The sequence below is a fragment of the Gymnoscopelus microlampas genome (genome assembly GCF_963454915.1).
Source record: "Gymnoscopelus microlampas genome assembly, chromosome: 2".
Taxonomy (NCBI): Eukaryota; Metazoa; Chordata; class Actinopteri; order Myctophiformes; family Myctophidae; genus Gymnoscopelus; species Gymnoscopelus microlampas.
The window spans coordinates 40,576,217-40,592,871 of NC_139939.1; the positions used below are offsets into that span (position 1 = coordinate 40,576,217).

Genomic DNA, 16,655 nt, shown 5'->3' on the forward strand with positions numbered 1-16,655 from the left:
ACCGCTATACTACCTTAGTTATCAAAGTGAAACAACAATAGTCTTGGACAGGCAGACAGACAGACAGACAGACAGACAGACAGACAGACTTGAACCTTGTGAATAGATATGGCTGGATCATTTCATCTGAGGCAAACGGGAGATCTCTGTCCTACATTTTCCACACTGCCACAGTACATACAGTATGTCAACCTGTTTCTCTTGGAAGTGAAATTTCATGGTAAAAAGTGATATTTTATATAGGCTAAAGTGTACAGTATATTTGCTGTGACATCTGTGTAGTTGGACCACAAAAGAAGCTGTAGGACAATACGGACCATAGCAGTGTTTTCATATGTTTAGTCATGTATACTACTGTACATTAGTGCCGACAGTTTCCCAAAGCATATACAAAGTGTTTTGATTTTGTAATAATTACCCCAAATCATCTGCTATCTCTAATATTCACGTTTGAATTGTGCTCTAAACAATTATTTTAGTTTTACGACAGGGACTATTTTTGGCTAGACTTAAGTTGTACTTTCAACTGCATTTAGACGTAACTTTGACCAAAAATATAAGTGACATGATTAACCGTACCGATCTCAAGAAAATTAAAGTCTCTGGAAATAGATTTTCTGTTCTATTTTGTTCAAAACAGTAGTGTTTTTCCCCCCAGATACACACACGCACGCACACACACACACGCACGCACACGCGCACACACACACACACACACACACACACACACACACACACACACACACACACACACACACACACACACACACACACACACACACACACACACAGAAGCCCACCCAAATATTAATTTTGGAGTGGCAGGGAACAAGCCGTCCCTTCAGTAATTGAATTCATTCATTGATCCATTCAGCCACTGTGGGGTGCACGACTGTATTACATTTTTGTTTGGCCTCAAACCTCGAAACAAAACATTCATTCTCACTGTCCTGAAATGACACCCGCCAGCCTTCGACAGGCCAGCAGCCCTGCAGCTCTTTCAGTGTGTAACATCCCTGTGTGATGCAAAAAGGACACTGCCATGGGAACATGAACTGTTTTGTACTGTAAATGTACATCATCATAATGGGATGACTATATGGTCGTTGCCATGGTGCAGCCTTGCTCTAACATGAGGGAGATTAGAGAGGCAAATGCCAAGACCATACTTCACTATGCTCCATAATAATCATCTGTATCTAGAGAAGCATTATGTATTCCCTCATATCTATCTCTCCCTCCCCCTCTCTCCCTCTCTCTGTATTATATTAAACATTCGCTTATCTCTGTTTCACTCTCTCTTTCCGACCCTCTCTTTCTTTCTCTCTCTCTCCCTCTCTCGCATTATACATTCCCTTATCTCAGTTTCTCTCTGTCTCTCTCATTATAAATTCTCTTATCTCTTTCTCTCTCTCTCCCTCTCTCTCTCTCTTCTCTCTTCTCCTCCCTCCCACCATCCGTCCCTCCATTGTGCCTGGGGACTCTGGGCCCCTGCTGAGTGCGTTAACCTACATGCACACCTGTGTCCCCACAGACGCCCCCTCACCCACCCTCATCTGTCTAGCTCGCTCCAAGCTCTGTGTGTGTGTGTGTGTGTGTGTGTGTGTGTGTGTGTGTGTGTGTGTGTGTGTGTGTGTGTGTGTGTGTGTGTGTGTGTGTGTGTGTGTGTGTGTGTGTGTGTGTGTGTGTGTGTGTGTGTGTGTGTGTGTGTGTGTGTGTGTGTGTGTGTGCGTGCGTGCGTGCGTGCGTGCGTGCGTGCGTGCGTGCATATATAAATGTCATATCAGAGAGTGCACAAGCTTCAGCTTTTTTTAATCATGTGGCTCAAGACAAACCAAACCAATCACGTGATCATTGATCTGAACCCTTAAATGGAACCAGCAGTTCTCTAACATGGAGTGTGTAATGCATAATTATCATAATCATTATCATTATTATTATTACTATGCAATCCTTTCTATTTTTATACTGTGATTTGTGGCTACAAAAAAATTGATTGCCAGCCAATGTTGCTCATGTAAGAGCGGGTGTAGGTTTAATATACGGTAAAAGAACCATGTACGAGTGTTGGAGGAATTACGGTAAAACCTGGTTTGTACTTCATCCGTGCGACGGTGTCGCAGGGTGAACTTCTACAAGCCCACAACGCGTCACATCCTCTGGGCCTTGAGTAGCTTTTAGATCGGCTATGCATGCTCACCGCGCAACCCCTCGTACAAACAAAGTATAACCACGCTTATTGGAACGTCTCTGCATGCAGTCTGCCTCACGCATCGTTGTTTTGGTTCAGATGGAACTGTAGCCGAGATGGAGCTGTTTATATGAGACGAGCTGACCTGTTTTTGAGAGTTAAATGAAAGACCATTATTGGCGTAAATAAGCCGCCACAGCATGGAACTCTGTGAAATGAATGCCAGCAAGGATGGCTGGCTGTGTTGAAGAAAAACATAACGTCTTGTATTTGGGACTGTATAGCAATTATGGGTTTTAAAGAGATGCCAAAGGTTAAGCAAACAATCAATGTAATAACAATGTGGCCTCTATTCAACGGCTCACTTTTAAAAGAAAGAAGTCGAGGACTTCAAATACCTGGGCGCATGGGTCAACTCAACTGAGCAAGATCTTAAAGTGAGGAAGGCACTTGCATGGAGGGCCCTGAATGGCATGACCAGTGTATGGAACTCCAATCTCCCCCGCCAAATCAAACTCAGCTTCTTCTACGCGACAGTAGAGTCCGTTCTTCTCTATGGCAGTGAATGCTGCTCTATGGCAGTGAATGCAGCTCTTGAGAAGTCCCTGGACGGGTGCTACACCAGGATGCTGCGTGCAGTGCTTAACATCAGCAAGAGTGCGCATGTTACCAACAGAATCCTGTATGAGGGAATACCAAGGGTGAGCGAGAAGATTGCTGTAAGGAGAATGAGACTAGCAGGACACTGCCAAAGGCACCGAGAGCTGCCAGCCAGCAAACTGGTGCTGTGGGAACCAACACATGGGCACCGGTCAAGAGGACGCCCCACACTAACATACGTGGACACGCTCAAGAAGGATGCAGGAGCCCATAGCACCAATGAGCTGGCCAGATGTATGGAGAATCGGGATGACTGGAAGCAACGATGGAGGGCTCGTCTGAGGACGACCTAGAGACTTTTAAAAGTATGTCTGTGCTTGGTGCGACGACATCGCGTTCCGTTTAACATCTTATCTTTAATATCACAATCCAAATCATATCCATAACGTTACTCTTTATGTAGTGCAGCAATACTTTCATGGAAAGGAGGTAAGATTTATCTCTCAGTCACAGCTTGTAGATTTGTTGTTGGATAGTTCCCAGATTGACAGTATGTCAGTATTACCTCTTCAAATAGTGCAGTATGTTTGCAACTAAGTTCTACCTGAAAATGATGATAATCTCACACACGACACACACACAGTGCCTTGATCAAAATACACTGATGACTGGTGAATGGTGTATTACTATGTGTATTACATTTACACACACATTCACACACCGACGGCAGAGGAAACCATGCAAGGCACCAAGTTACCTGATAATCGGGAGCATTTAGGGTCAAGTGTCTTGCTCGAGGACACTGCAGTATCAAACTATAGGAACTTTCCGATTCCAAGACGGCCACCATACCTCCTTAGGCACTGCTGCCTCCACATTGATTGATTGAGCTGGTATAGACACACACACACACGCGCGCGCGCCCACAAACACGCACGCACTCGCACACAAACACACACACACACACACACACAGGCAGCAGTATCTTAATGATAGGAGACACAGATAATGTCTTGTTAGTGTTTCACTAATGAAAGCCGGTCTTCCTGAAGGCCTGGTTCTATTCAGTCAGGTTCTCTAATTACATCACCTTGACACAATCCAATCAACAGTTTGGTGTGTGTGTGTGTGTGTGTGTGTGTGTGTGTGTGTGTGTGTGTGTGTGTGTGTGTGTGTGTGTGTGTGTGTGTGTGTGTGTGTGTGTGTGTGTGTGTGTGTGTGTGTGTGTGTGTGTGTGTGTGTGTGTGTGTGTGTGTGTGTGTGTGCGTGCGTGCGTGCGTGCGTGCGTGCGTGCACTGTTCTCTACCTCAAAATAACATTGCTATTGCACATACCATGCATTGCACCCACCTTCATATTGTTATAGGCCTACTTGGAGCTTCCATTGATTTCCATCAACTACATTCATTCGCCTGCTTTATATCAGCTAACCTTACAGGGGCATGGGCCGGAACCGGAAAACAACCAGCCTAGGGCTTCATGTCCCTTTAAACCTCAGCACTTAATTATTACTATAACCATTTAACTAATGACCTTAACTGATTGATTGAATACTTTATTAGACAGATATGTTGCACGAGGTACAGTCAAACATTTGAGCTAAAACAAAAACACAAAAACAGTCCTGGGGACTTGTTTCCTTGTATTCATTTCATCAACATAGCTTAAAGATAACACTAAAATACAATATCATCAACAAATATAAAACACTATTACATATTATGTACAAAGTAGAAAAAGAGTAAAAAGATAAAGAACTGTAGGCAGTGAATGCCATCACCTTTCTATTACTCTACCATGTAACCACTGGTCTTATCTACTCTTTAACTATTAACCCTAACTAGTACTGTAGCCAATAACCTTAAAGGTAGAGTAAGTGATATTTGTATGTTACATTTTTTACTGTAAAAAAAGTGTTACTGTACATAGTTCTATATTCTGAGAGTAATCAATGCTATAGAGTGTTTGTTCAGTAACAGGGGCCTCCTGTCCCTCCGGCTCTTTAGTATACAGAAAATGCATTTTTAGGTCGGGATACACATTGTATCCCATCAGGAACAAACTGGGACACTATAACATTTAAGCTGATAAACGGGTACTCTCTCCTGATTGGCTGAAACCACCTGAAAATGTATTTTCTGTTAAAGAGCTGGAGAGACAGGGAGACCCCTGTTACTGAACAAACACTATTCTAGCTATGATCACTTATAGAGCTTTAAACTTTTAACAAAAGTTACCCTACGTTTGACTATTACCCAATCTCAATCTTAAAACACACATACACACACACACACACACACACACACACACACACACACACACACCTTCACCAGCAGAATATCTGTTGTCGGCGATATACGGTTGGAGGGCTTCGTTACTTTTCTTTTTTTCAGAGAGAGCAATTACAGCACAAAACCCATCAGTTTCACTGAGTCTCGTTTCTGTCAGACCTTTCACAGTTTATTAAAATATAATTATTGCGCCTTTGGTCTGTTTCGTTCCCCCCCCCCCCCCCCCCCCCAACTGGCTGACTCATTTCTCATGCTAGCAAGCGGCAGCAATGTGTCTCTCCCTGCGATTTCTAATTGAGACAAGATTGTATTCATTTGTGGTTACGTCTCTTAACATCCCCTCTCATTTTCCATTGCATCTTGTACATTGTATTGTTTGTTGTATTTGAAAGAGAAATTAAAGGGTACTATCCTGTGCGTGCGCGTACGTGTGTATGTGTACAGTAAGTCCTCAGTGTTAATGCATCTATTTGTAAGTCAGAGAGTGCGGGTCAATGTGGTCAAGATTTTACATTGTACGGAGCATGAATACTCAATGTCGTGGCTGAATCTGACACTGGCCCTTGTGTAATGTGGCATAGTGAATAGCAACGGAGGTCAGTGTATGTGTATAGTGTTCCATGCTTCAGAATCACCTGCCCTCTTTCGCCTTCCCTGTTGTTTTCCTCCCACACTCATTTACTTGTCATCGATCCACACTCAGCTCGCTTGCTTAACGCCACAGTGCCATGCCCTGAGGCTTAGCCATGATGATGCATGCCTGTGGCGCACGCACGCACGCACACACACACACACACACACACACACACACACACACACACACACACACACACACACACACACACACACACACACACACACACACACACACACACACACACACTTTGGAATCCATCCCATTGCTACCTTAATTCAATCTGGTCTCTAAATACATTTAACAGCCTTCTTGCAGTGCGGTATATGGGCAAGGGGGGTGTATTGTGGTCCCTGCAGGGAGAGGGGAAATATTTTTTACACCTTCACCCAGCTGATGGCTGCTTAGATGGCATAAGAGTCTTAAAGTCAAAATGGAAGTGCGGGGTGCAGTCTTGATCACCCGCTCTTCCGTAGTATTCTAAAATTGTGTAAGGCAATAGTCTACCTTGATAGACCACTGTATGTGGGTGCTCCCCGGCACGTGTGTTTGGGTGTGTGTTGTACAGATCGATTTATAGTTTGATTGCCAATGAGTTACTGACCTTTTGCGACTCACCCCGACAGAGTATTCGAATCTGACTTTCAATCTTCCTCTAATTACTTGGCAAACGAGGTCTGCTGTGTAAAGTGATGAATTACAGTGATGGCTAGTCGTGCCATCTTGTAGCCCCACTCTCCTGACCCCAAATGATGTTTCTCCTTTGACACAGCATTTGAGAGAACACGTGGGCCAGCAACAGTGGCCAGTGAAGAGTGCTGTTTTATAGATTTGACTCAGTGGAATAAGGAACCTTATGCAACAGAAGTGTTGATTGGAGTTAAGTGCGACATCTAGTGGCTGAATGTTGTCTATAGCACCTTTAACCTGCATGCCAACCCGCTAGTGTGGGCGTACGGTAACCCCCAGGAACGATGTAGGCCATTCATTACCACGGTGAGATCCTCCTATAAGACCACACGGCTCTTAACTGACGTACAGTGATAAAACCACATTCCAACATGAGAGGGAGGGGGGCGCTACGCCCGGGGCCTTGAAGCCTGTGAAAGACCACTTAATCATGTCTTCTCCTTCTTTTTTGCACGTGCACTATCTACGTTTGTGTGTAGAAGGTCATGTTCTATTATGTTTTGCCATAATAGATTGACCTTCCGTTCCGTTGATCTTCCGTTGACCTGCCATTCTCTTCCATATAAAGAAAAGGAAAACTCACAAGATGTATCGAATCACCTGAATCCTTGACACGACATACTGCAAACATTGTCAGGGAGTCAAACAAATCGACGTGTTCAGACAAGACAGCACTTAACAGATGACCATTCAAGTGTTTGAATATCACATTACGCTGCTTCCTCTGTGAAATTATGAATCATTTTTGGGAGATAAAAATTGGCTAACCAAGCTAAAAAGTAAACAGACCCAGTTTCGATACAACACGTGCAGTAGATTTTCTTTCTCCTATCGAGTGTAACATACTGTACTCTCGGGCGTTGGCATGAATTTTACATGAAGACTAAATATATTTTTTCAGTCTTTGTTTTCTCTTGAAAGTGTGTGGCGCGGGAAATGAGACAGTTTGTCTTTGGTAAAATGCTGGAGGTAGTCCAAGCATGCGTGGGCGCGTGCGCGTGCGTGCGTGTGTGTGTGTGTGTGTGTGTGCGTGCGTGGGAGGAGTTTTGTGTTTGGCTGTCTGTGTGAGGTCTCATGTGTGCCTGTGTGGGTATATGTTTGTCTATTTGGTGTACAGTATGTCGGTGTGTGAGACATCGGCTCTAGAGGTTTCCTCGACAACTCCCTCTGGCTCTTTGAACAATGCCCTGCAGTGTTGTCACATTGATTTGAGTCTGGCCCCCGTTGCAAAAAAGCACAATTATTGCTGAGTCACATAACAAAGTCATTCATTCCCAGTGAGCGCCAGGAGCCGTCCGCTCGGCAGCTCTCAAAAGCTGGCGCTCCCCCATCGTTGTGACCCCCTCATTGGAACATCTGTCCTCGTCGGGCATTAACCGACTGGCACTATATTTAGCCCAGTCGTCCAGCTTTATATAGGTCAAGAATTCCAGCTTCATTCTCCACGGCTACGCTTGTGGGCCTTAGCGTCGTTCACTCAACTCACTTTGGTGGGCTGTACTGTAGCTTTTTGGCAATTACATTTGTCAGACCACTCCCATTTGCAGTTGTGGTGTATTATTCTAAACCAAGGGCTGGATAAACTCCTTCTGCTATTTGGCTGATATTCAGAGGTCTTACAATGAGAGCATCCATAGTACTGTATGTGCTCCCATTCCTAGCATCAACATTACAAGCAACCAGCAGTAAGGAGTACAGGACTTGGGCCACAGTGCCCAATGATTGTGTAATACTCAGGTGTTTTTCTACAGTATTTTTAAAATCATGTGTCAAAGTCTGACTCTGTAGTCCTAGAATGTTTAATATTACATTTCCACCAGCGTCCAATTTAGTGTCGACCAATGACAGCCTATGACACAGTTCCGGCAGTTCTGATGTCAGAATGTGGTCGCTGTTATGGTGCACATATCTTATTGGCAATGTATCATACAATCTGACAATGAAGATACATCATATTATGCAGTCTGCCACAGCATGTAGGTATTGTCAATAACTTGTAAGAAAACTGATATCGTACTGTGTATAATGGTCTTAAGAATGTGGTAAGAGAAGAAATACATGTAGTAAGTGAGGTAGGCTACATTATGTTTTATAGTCTCCGCCAGGCCGAAAGGCATGGCGAGAGAGTATGTTTTCCACCCCGTCCGTCCGTCCGTGTGTGTGTGTGTGTGTGTGTGTCCGTGTGTGTGTGTGTCTGTCCGTCCTGTCTGTGTGTTACCAGCTAATCTCCGGCACCGTTGGCCCGGTCGCTCCGAAACTGTGCACACACACTCCCTGGATGCCAATTCAGAACCTCTGCCCCAATTTTTTCACATGGGCCTGTTATAGCGCCACAAGGAGGCCGATTTGTGCGAAACCCATTTTTTCCCATTACTCCTACAGCTTTTAACTAAACGTCATGCAAATCGGTACACAGTATCTCTATAGTCATGTGATCAACCCGGATCTGTTAAATTTCCCATATTCCATCCTCATTGGCTAAGGTTTGCTTCCAAAATGTGCAGGATTGGTCCGGTTTGAACAAAATGCCTCAAATCATGAACGCAGCTTGCCATTTCCATAAAATTGCACACACACATTCCCATTAGGCCGAGGAAGAAATGCCACTTGAACATTTTCAAATCCGCCAGGGTGGCGCTATAACTGGCCGATTTGCATTTTCAACTATAACTGCACCGATCTGCGTGAAACTTTGCACGCACACTCCCTAGAGGCCAAGGAAAAACATCTGGACTGCATTTTTCACATCTGCTTTTTACAGCGCCACCAGGAGGCCGACTTATGTAAAATACATTTTTGGAGATTATTCCTTCAGATTCTGTCCAAAAAACACGCAAATTGGTACACTGCATCTCCATAGTCATGTGATTCTGATGGATCTGTCCAATATTTCATATTCCATCCTATTTGGCTTACAGTGGCTTCCAAAGTTTGCAGGATTGGTCCGTTTTGAACAAAATACCTCAAATCATGAACGCAGCTTGCGATTTCCGTGAAATTTCACAAACACATTCCCTGAACGACCTAAGAATAAATGCCACCCTTTTCACATTGGCCTATTATAGCGCCACCAGGAGGCCACAATACCGTATCTGACCTGGCGGAGACCTGTGCTCCGAGGAGCACTTTTTCTAGTTTGATTTGATTTAGATCCAGACAAAGGTATTCCACAGTTTACGTAAACAGCAGCAAAAAGCAAATAGTTCTTGGTCATGACTCACTGTGTTTTTTTGTAGCTTCCTCCCGGCTAAAGATAAACCTGCCTTAAGGGCTTAAAGCCAGTGGTGCTTTGCTGTACTTAAAAGCCTGTCTGCTCTAAGGCTTCACACTGAGAGGCATCTGATAGCCACAGAAGTAAAGATTCTTTGTCCAAGTGTCATTGATGAACATTCCTCACAAACTATTTTCTTTAATTATTATTATTATTATTATTATTATTATTATGTATTAGAGTCTGAAAATGCAGTACAATTCTCAATCCTTTAGCCCTCCCTTTAGAAACAATATACATAATTGGAATATGCATATTATTTTTGAACACTAACATTGTATTCTGATACTGACACATTGTGTCCATGTGTCCCTCCCAATAACGTGTTGCCTACTGGGAAGAAGCCCGTTCATGGGAGTGATTTTGTTCATCGTATCGCAAGCCAGACTTTTGACTATCGGCATGAAGTCTGGGCCATACTGTGCCATGACAGTTTCAAGAGCTGCCAGCTTTATAGGAGGGGTTCTTCACATAAAATGACCAACCATAGACCGTTTCTTTGGTGTGAAGTTTGTGGGTGGTCGAGTCTAAAATGGTACTATAAGAAACCAGACCTGTATGAAACAAAGGGATTTCTTCAATGTAGACAATTGTCTCAGGTGTGTCTCAAGGTATTATCCATTTTATTAACTGGACAGACTGATAATGACCATCTGGAAGAGTGCCCACACTCTTGACATTGTGGTTTCTTAAGGCTGAGACTATTCTCCGCCTAAACCCCAGGTAGAATTATTTTTTTCTCTCAGTTGAAAATCAATAGTAGTCTTTGACCTAGGAAACATATTGGACACTTTTGACTCATGAAAGAGACCTTGGGATTGGTCAGGTTAAAGCAGGCAGTTTTTATTGAATTATGGGGGACTGCTTAAAATGAAGGAGTGGATCAGGGCCTCACCACTTATTGCTGTGCCAACGGTAACAGCTGCAGATTGTCACTATGACTCAGGCCTTAATTGATTGGCTGAAATCATATATCTGGACAGCCAGTTGCAGTTAAAGGCTCATTCAGTGATTGAGAGTTTTTTTTTCTGTTTTTCAAGTATATTTTTACCTGCTTGATTGAGTGTTGGTAATTTTATCCCTGTCGCAAATTTGATTAAGGTAGTACTTAAAGTGGCCACATAGGATTCTATTGCAAGGCAGATAACCCTGTAGCAATGAGCAGAATTGAGTTTGATGTGAGCCAAAACACATACTGGTGGTGCATACTTGTTGAAATCACGTCTCCCTCTTGTGAATGCTCATCACAAAGCTTGGTTTGCCAAGTAAAAAATATTCTCGTTTGTTCCCACACCCACACAGTCATTCTATAGCTGCAGTCAGAGATTACTATGCCAGCAAAATATTGGCACAACGCGGCCCTATAGATTATCAAAGCTGAAGCTTAACATCACAGACTTGCACAGTTGCAATCATTTCACAATAAGAAATAACCATTATTTTCATGTTTGCACTGTAATCTTTGTAAATTCTATAGCTGTAATTATCTCCTCCAGGCCAAAGGGACAGAGATTATGTTTTTGCCTCTGCCTGTCTGTCTGTCTGTCTGTCTGTCTGTCTGTCTGTCTGTCTGTCTGTCTGTCTGTCTGTCTGTCTGTCTGTCTGTCTGTGTTCAGGGGTAATCTCAGAAACCATTGGACTGATTATCACCAAACCATTCATGCACAGCCAGTAGGCGAAGGAAGTACCTCCACATATATATTTTCCATTGTCTAGTCTCTGCTACTCTTGCTACAGATTTTGTCCAACACTCACAGAAATTGCAACACATTATATCTAGAGTCATGTGATAATTATGTATGATACAGAGTTTTCGTATCCCATATACCGACTGGCTATGATTGGCTTCCAAATTTCGTAGAGGCACAGAGGCTATAGAGCACCGAAGCCTGACATCACTGCCGCTAGAGGGCGCTATCCCCCATGGTCACAGATTATTTCCCCAATAGAAATTCCCCATAGAAAAATCGCGTCATATAAGAACTCTGTTCCAAAATACACAAATCACCCCAGCGATTTTACTCATATGGATATGCAGCATCAATTGCCGGTGAAAAAGTACTCATTTATCCAAAGGGTAAGAAAATGAAAAATGTTCTCCAAACACAGAAGTTATCAAATGTAACCCAATATCATAAACGACACAGAGTCACATACGGTACCTGACAGAAAATCACCGGGCTGATTTGTTTATTTTTGGAACACAGTTCTACTATTGCCTATCAGCACTTCTCATACTGATGTAGTTTCAGATGTTTAAGCTATGATCATTGAATTAAAATGAGTGATACTAAGGTGCCGATACTGAATGTATGCAGTACAGCAGCATCAAGCTATTAGGTTTTACACTCAGAGAGGGAATTTCATTTTATAGACATACTTTATAGACTCTTACACTCAGCGGTTGCCGTACAGTGATGCACATGATTCATATGCATTGTAGCTCACACTGACGCAACATGGTGTGTTTGTATTAATGCCAAGTCATGCCACATCACCCTCCCCTGTGTCAGAAGACATGTTTGTAAACCTCAGAAAGGCTGCATTCAAAGTGAGCACGAAGCTCTTCCCTGATAGCTAATTGTTTTCTGAGCTGTGCCAAATACACCACAGGCGTTTTAAGCACATTATATTTGTCACTTTTGACAAAGCCGCCTGATTAAGTGCCGTCATAAAAAAGGGTTGTGGGACCATTTAGATAAATTCAAGGAGGGGCGGGCTCATGGGCAAAGAGGCAATCTACAGACGGGTTTCCATGCCAACTCTGACAGACGGGGAGAGCCGGGTGACGGGTGAAAGAGATATGGAGGAAGTGGGGCGTGTGTGAGAGAGGAGTGCGTGAGAGAGATGGGAAGGAAGCAGGGAGGGTGGACAGTTGGCATGAGGGAAAGAGAGAGAGACAGAGCATGACAGAGTGAGAGAGATAGAGATGATTAGTTGAAAAGCGCCAGAAGGACAGAGGAATGAGAGAGGGGTGTAAAGGAAGGAGGGAGGTAGGGCCTCTGGCATAGTAGAAGAAACTTGGAGACTGCAGATAATGAAAGAGAGTAGAAGAGAGGAGGAAACAAAGATAACCGAAGCGGAAGACAGAACAGAAGTTGAAAAATGGTGACAGTAAGGTGAGGAAAAGGGGAGTTGAGCTAAAGGAATAGGAAGAGAATGAGGGTGGGGTTGCAAACGGAGTATAACAGCAGATAATGGGACAGTTGGGCCTCTTCTTCTTTCTCATTCTCAGCACTCAATCAGAGACTCTCAAAGTTCATTTGCGGCCAATCGCTGGTCTCGGTGACAGATTGTAGCTCGCACGGCAGAGCGGGATATCTGCCAGGGAAGTTAACTTCTCTGCCTCCGTGACGTGACGCGAGATGTCTTTTTATTGAAACAAATATCACAAACGTGCCTGCAGTTAGCATGCTAATCGTAGACACCGCGTGCGGGCAGAGCAGCCCTGTGGACAGGAGTTTCTGGTAATGATAGTGTGCCCTTCTGGGGGAGAACTCTTACCCGAAGACTTGAACCAACGCCAAGCTGATGCTACAACACCTGTTAGACCCCTCCCCCCGAAAAAAAAAAGAAACCATGTGCAGAATATCTCTCTCTTAACCCGTCTCTTTCTCATTCCATCTCTCAAAGGACATAAATCAATTAGCTTAAGGAGATTTTCGCCAGGCCCTCCCTCTGTTTGCTCAAGTGGAGAGTTTCATTATCGGATGGAAGCCGGAGCAATCTTAAGAGTAGATGGCCACTGTCACATACACCCAGAGGTTTCACCATGTGAGGGCTTAAAGCCGCCCAATGAGACGCATGTTAATCTCCTTTCCCTGTACTACGAGAGGTGCAGCGAAGACCCTGATGTCGACACTCGCTGTTTGCTCAAAGTCAGGGTGACTTTCTCTCACCACGCTGCTGAGAGAGAGAGAGAGAGAGAGAGAGAGGGGGAAAGGGAGGGGAAAAGAGACAAGGGCGGGGTAAGGGAGGGCAAGAAGGAGTGAAGGACGGGACAAAGAGAAAGAAAAGAACAGAAACGGAGAGAGAGAGTGACAGGGATAACATAGGGATGAGGTGTGAGGGTAAGAGAAAGAGGAGAGGCGTAAACACTGAGACAGGTGTCTGGCAGGGGACGCTGATTCAATTGATCAGCCAACGGATGTTATTTGCTCTACTTTGGGGACCACTGTTAGACATTAGTGTTCCCAGCTCCACTAACTTAAGATCCCCACATACCACGACATCCTTCCTCTCCTGTATCCAACTCTCTAGCCCCTCTCCTCCCTCTCTCTCTCTCTCTCTCTCTCTCTCTCTCTCTCTCTCTCTCTCTCTCTCTCTTATCCCTCTTTCTCCATCCTTCTCATCCCCTTGGGCATCATCCAGCTTTCTCTTCCTCTCCTACCCGACGAAGACAAATGGGCCTCGAAAGCATCCACTTCTCCTCTGTCACCATCCCTCCCTTCTCTCTAGCTCCCCCCATCCGCTCTCAGGGGAGTCATCCCTCTCTCTCTCTCGCCATCGGACTGTTTTTGACTAATCTCTCTCTCTCCCCCATTGTCTCTCTTCCCCCCGCTTTCTCTCTCTGTCTCTCTCACTCTCTGGACTGTTGCCTGTGATGTGACATCCCATAATTCCTGGCGGGTGGAGTGGGACAGAGCGATTGCTATTAGGGATGGGTCTGTCTAGGGTCTCTCTACGAGAGATAAGACATTGCTGCCTTGATGTGGTCATTACTCTTATTTTTTCAATGTCTGTCTTAGTGTCAATACTATAGATTTTCTATCAGCTCCCTAATAATGCCACCATGGCTGGTGAAACTGGAATGGAGGCCTTTGCATGATATAAAAGAAAAATACTCCTTCTTGTCTGTCAGGGTACATTCACTGGATTATTTGATGGACATTTTAAGTAGCCATATATGACGTTCCCTCTCTGAGGTACATATTGCTACTTTTATGCTGGCTTCAACTGAAACCGTTGAGGTTTGGTCTCTTTCTGAATTGTGGTGAAGCCACAGAAAAGAAGCTTACGGTATATTAGATCAGTTAAATGTTAGTGCGTCATCATGTTTTCCGGCGAAGCACTGAACAGCTCCAGGGACCTTGAACACTGACCTTGAACTCTGACCTCTCTGCTGGAAGGCATATTTATTGGTAGCAATGAGCATGTGTGTCTCCTTCTATAACCCATCACCATACTAGAAAAATAAGATTATACTGTATGCTGAAACAAAATGTTGCTGAGCGTGAGGTCCTTTTTTCTCTGCACCTTTGTATAGATACTGTATGTTTCTGCTTAAATAACAATCATTCTGATTCTAACTTCTGGGATTTGTCCAATTCGATTTGAGCCAATTAGTGTGGCTGGAATTATTCAAATCACAAAATACACTTGAAAATTTGTGAAATGTGAAGACACATTTGATTTTGTGTGGCTAAATACAGTAATATCTTTTTGACACTTTGACACAACAGCTGTTGTGATAATTAAAGCTGTGATTACTGGACAATCTCTGACCTCTCTCCTACCTCAACCACTGCTGTCATTCAGTATTAGGTGTGAAAATAACAGAATGTTCTCGCACTTCTTAGACTTTCTATCATCAAACACCATTACAATTTCACCAGTCTTTGGTGCCATACCAGAAACAGACTGACAAAACACTTTTGTTTTGACGTTTGGGGAATCGGGGAGTGAAGAGAGGGAAAGGACAATGTCCAATAGAGTAATGAGTGGACCTAGACGGAGAGAACAGCCTAGACTTTTAGATAAAGGCTTCCCTCCTCTCTATTTTTATCTCTGTCTCTTTTTTCCATCTTTGTTCTTATCCCCACTAGCGTCGGTCCGTCTGTCCGTCCATCTGTCTAACACTTTGGTAATAAACCAGACATCTCTAAAACTGCTGATTTGATGGAATTCGATGTGCACCTTCATGCTCCCTGGATGATGAATCCCTACTGATTTAGATGATCTAGTAACCTTTCCTTTAGCGCCACCCTTAGGACAAACATTTTAATAGTTTTCTGTTTAAAAGATAATTTGGAAGCTTTAAAATTATGGTACTGTATTTTATTGCAAGCATATTTCAAGCTTTTGCTGGAGTTTGCAATTTTAATCCTTCAGTGAATATTTAATACTTTGAAGCCTACTGATTTGTCTACTAGATAGATTATTGCACATATTTCCAGGTTCTGTTTGGCTCATCACCTGACATCTTTGAACCGTTTCCTGAATAGTGTTTGAAACGGAGAGCATACATCGATACAGAGTCCAGTGGACTGTCTGCAGAATTTGCCTTTCATACTCCAGTTTATGCAAAACGTACTCAGACCTTACCAGCCCCATTTTATAGTCATTTCTCATGGACATGTCACGCAGGCACAAAAGATGACTGCTGCATGAACCTCCCAGGCGGTCCCCCGACCTCCTAGGTAACACTTTTCAATTCCACCTGCAACCCCCACTGAACGTATTCACCCAATCGAACCCACTTTGCCGTGGGTACGTTCCCCTCCCGCCACGCCATTGACGGCGCTTCATGCTGGTTTGCCTGTTTCCCCAAAATAGGCCTTCTCTCTGTGTGTGTCTATCCTCTTACTGCTTCTCTCTCTCTCTCTCTCTCTCTCTCTCTCTCTCTCTCTCTCTCTCTCTCTCTCTCTCTCTCTCTCTCTCTCTCTCTCTCTCTCTCTCTCTCTGTCTCTCTCTCTCTCTCGCTCTCTCTCTCTCTCACTCACGCACACACACCCTCTGTTCTCTCCCTTGTTAGAGACTATAGTACTCTTCCCACTTTATTCTTCTTTCTAGATAAACTTTATTTTGTCCCGCTACTCCTCCCACTATATATATTTAGTGCTATATGTCAAAATGACCGGCTTCACCGGGAATCGTGCGCGTGTATTTTGCTAAGGGATTGGTTACATAGTTTAATTGATATTGATTTATTAGTGCATTACATTTCCCCATCCACTTTAATGGGAAAATGAAAAAAAA

At 43.8% G+C, this 16,655-nt stretch overlaps 1 protein-coding gene across 5 annotated transcripts in view; it reads left to right on the top strand.

Annotated features, from left to right (window-relative positions):
• inpp4b (inositol polyphosphate-4-phosphatase type II B) overlaps window positions 1-16,655 on the top strand; it is a 222,570-nt gene that overhangs the window by 91,542 nt on the left and 114,373 nt on the right. The window lies entirely within an intron of this gene.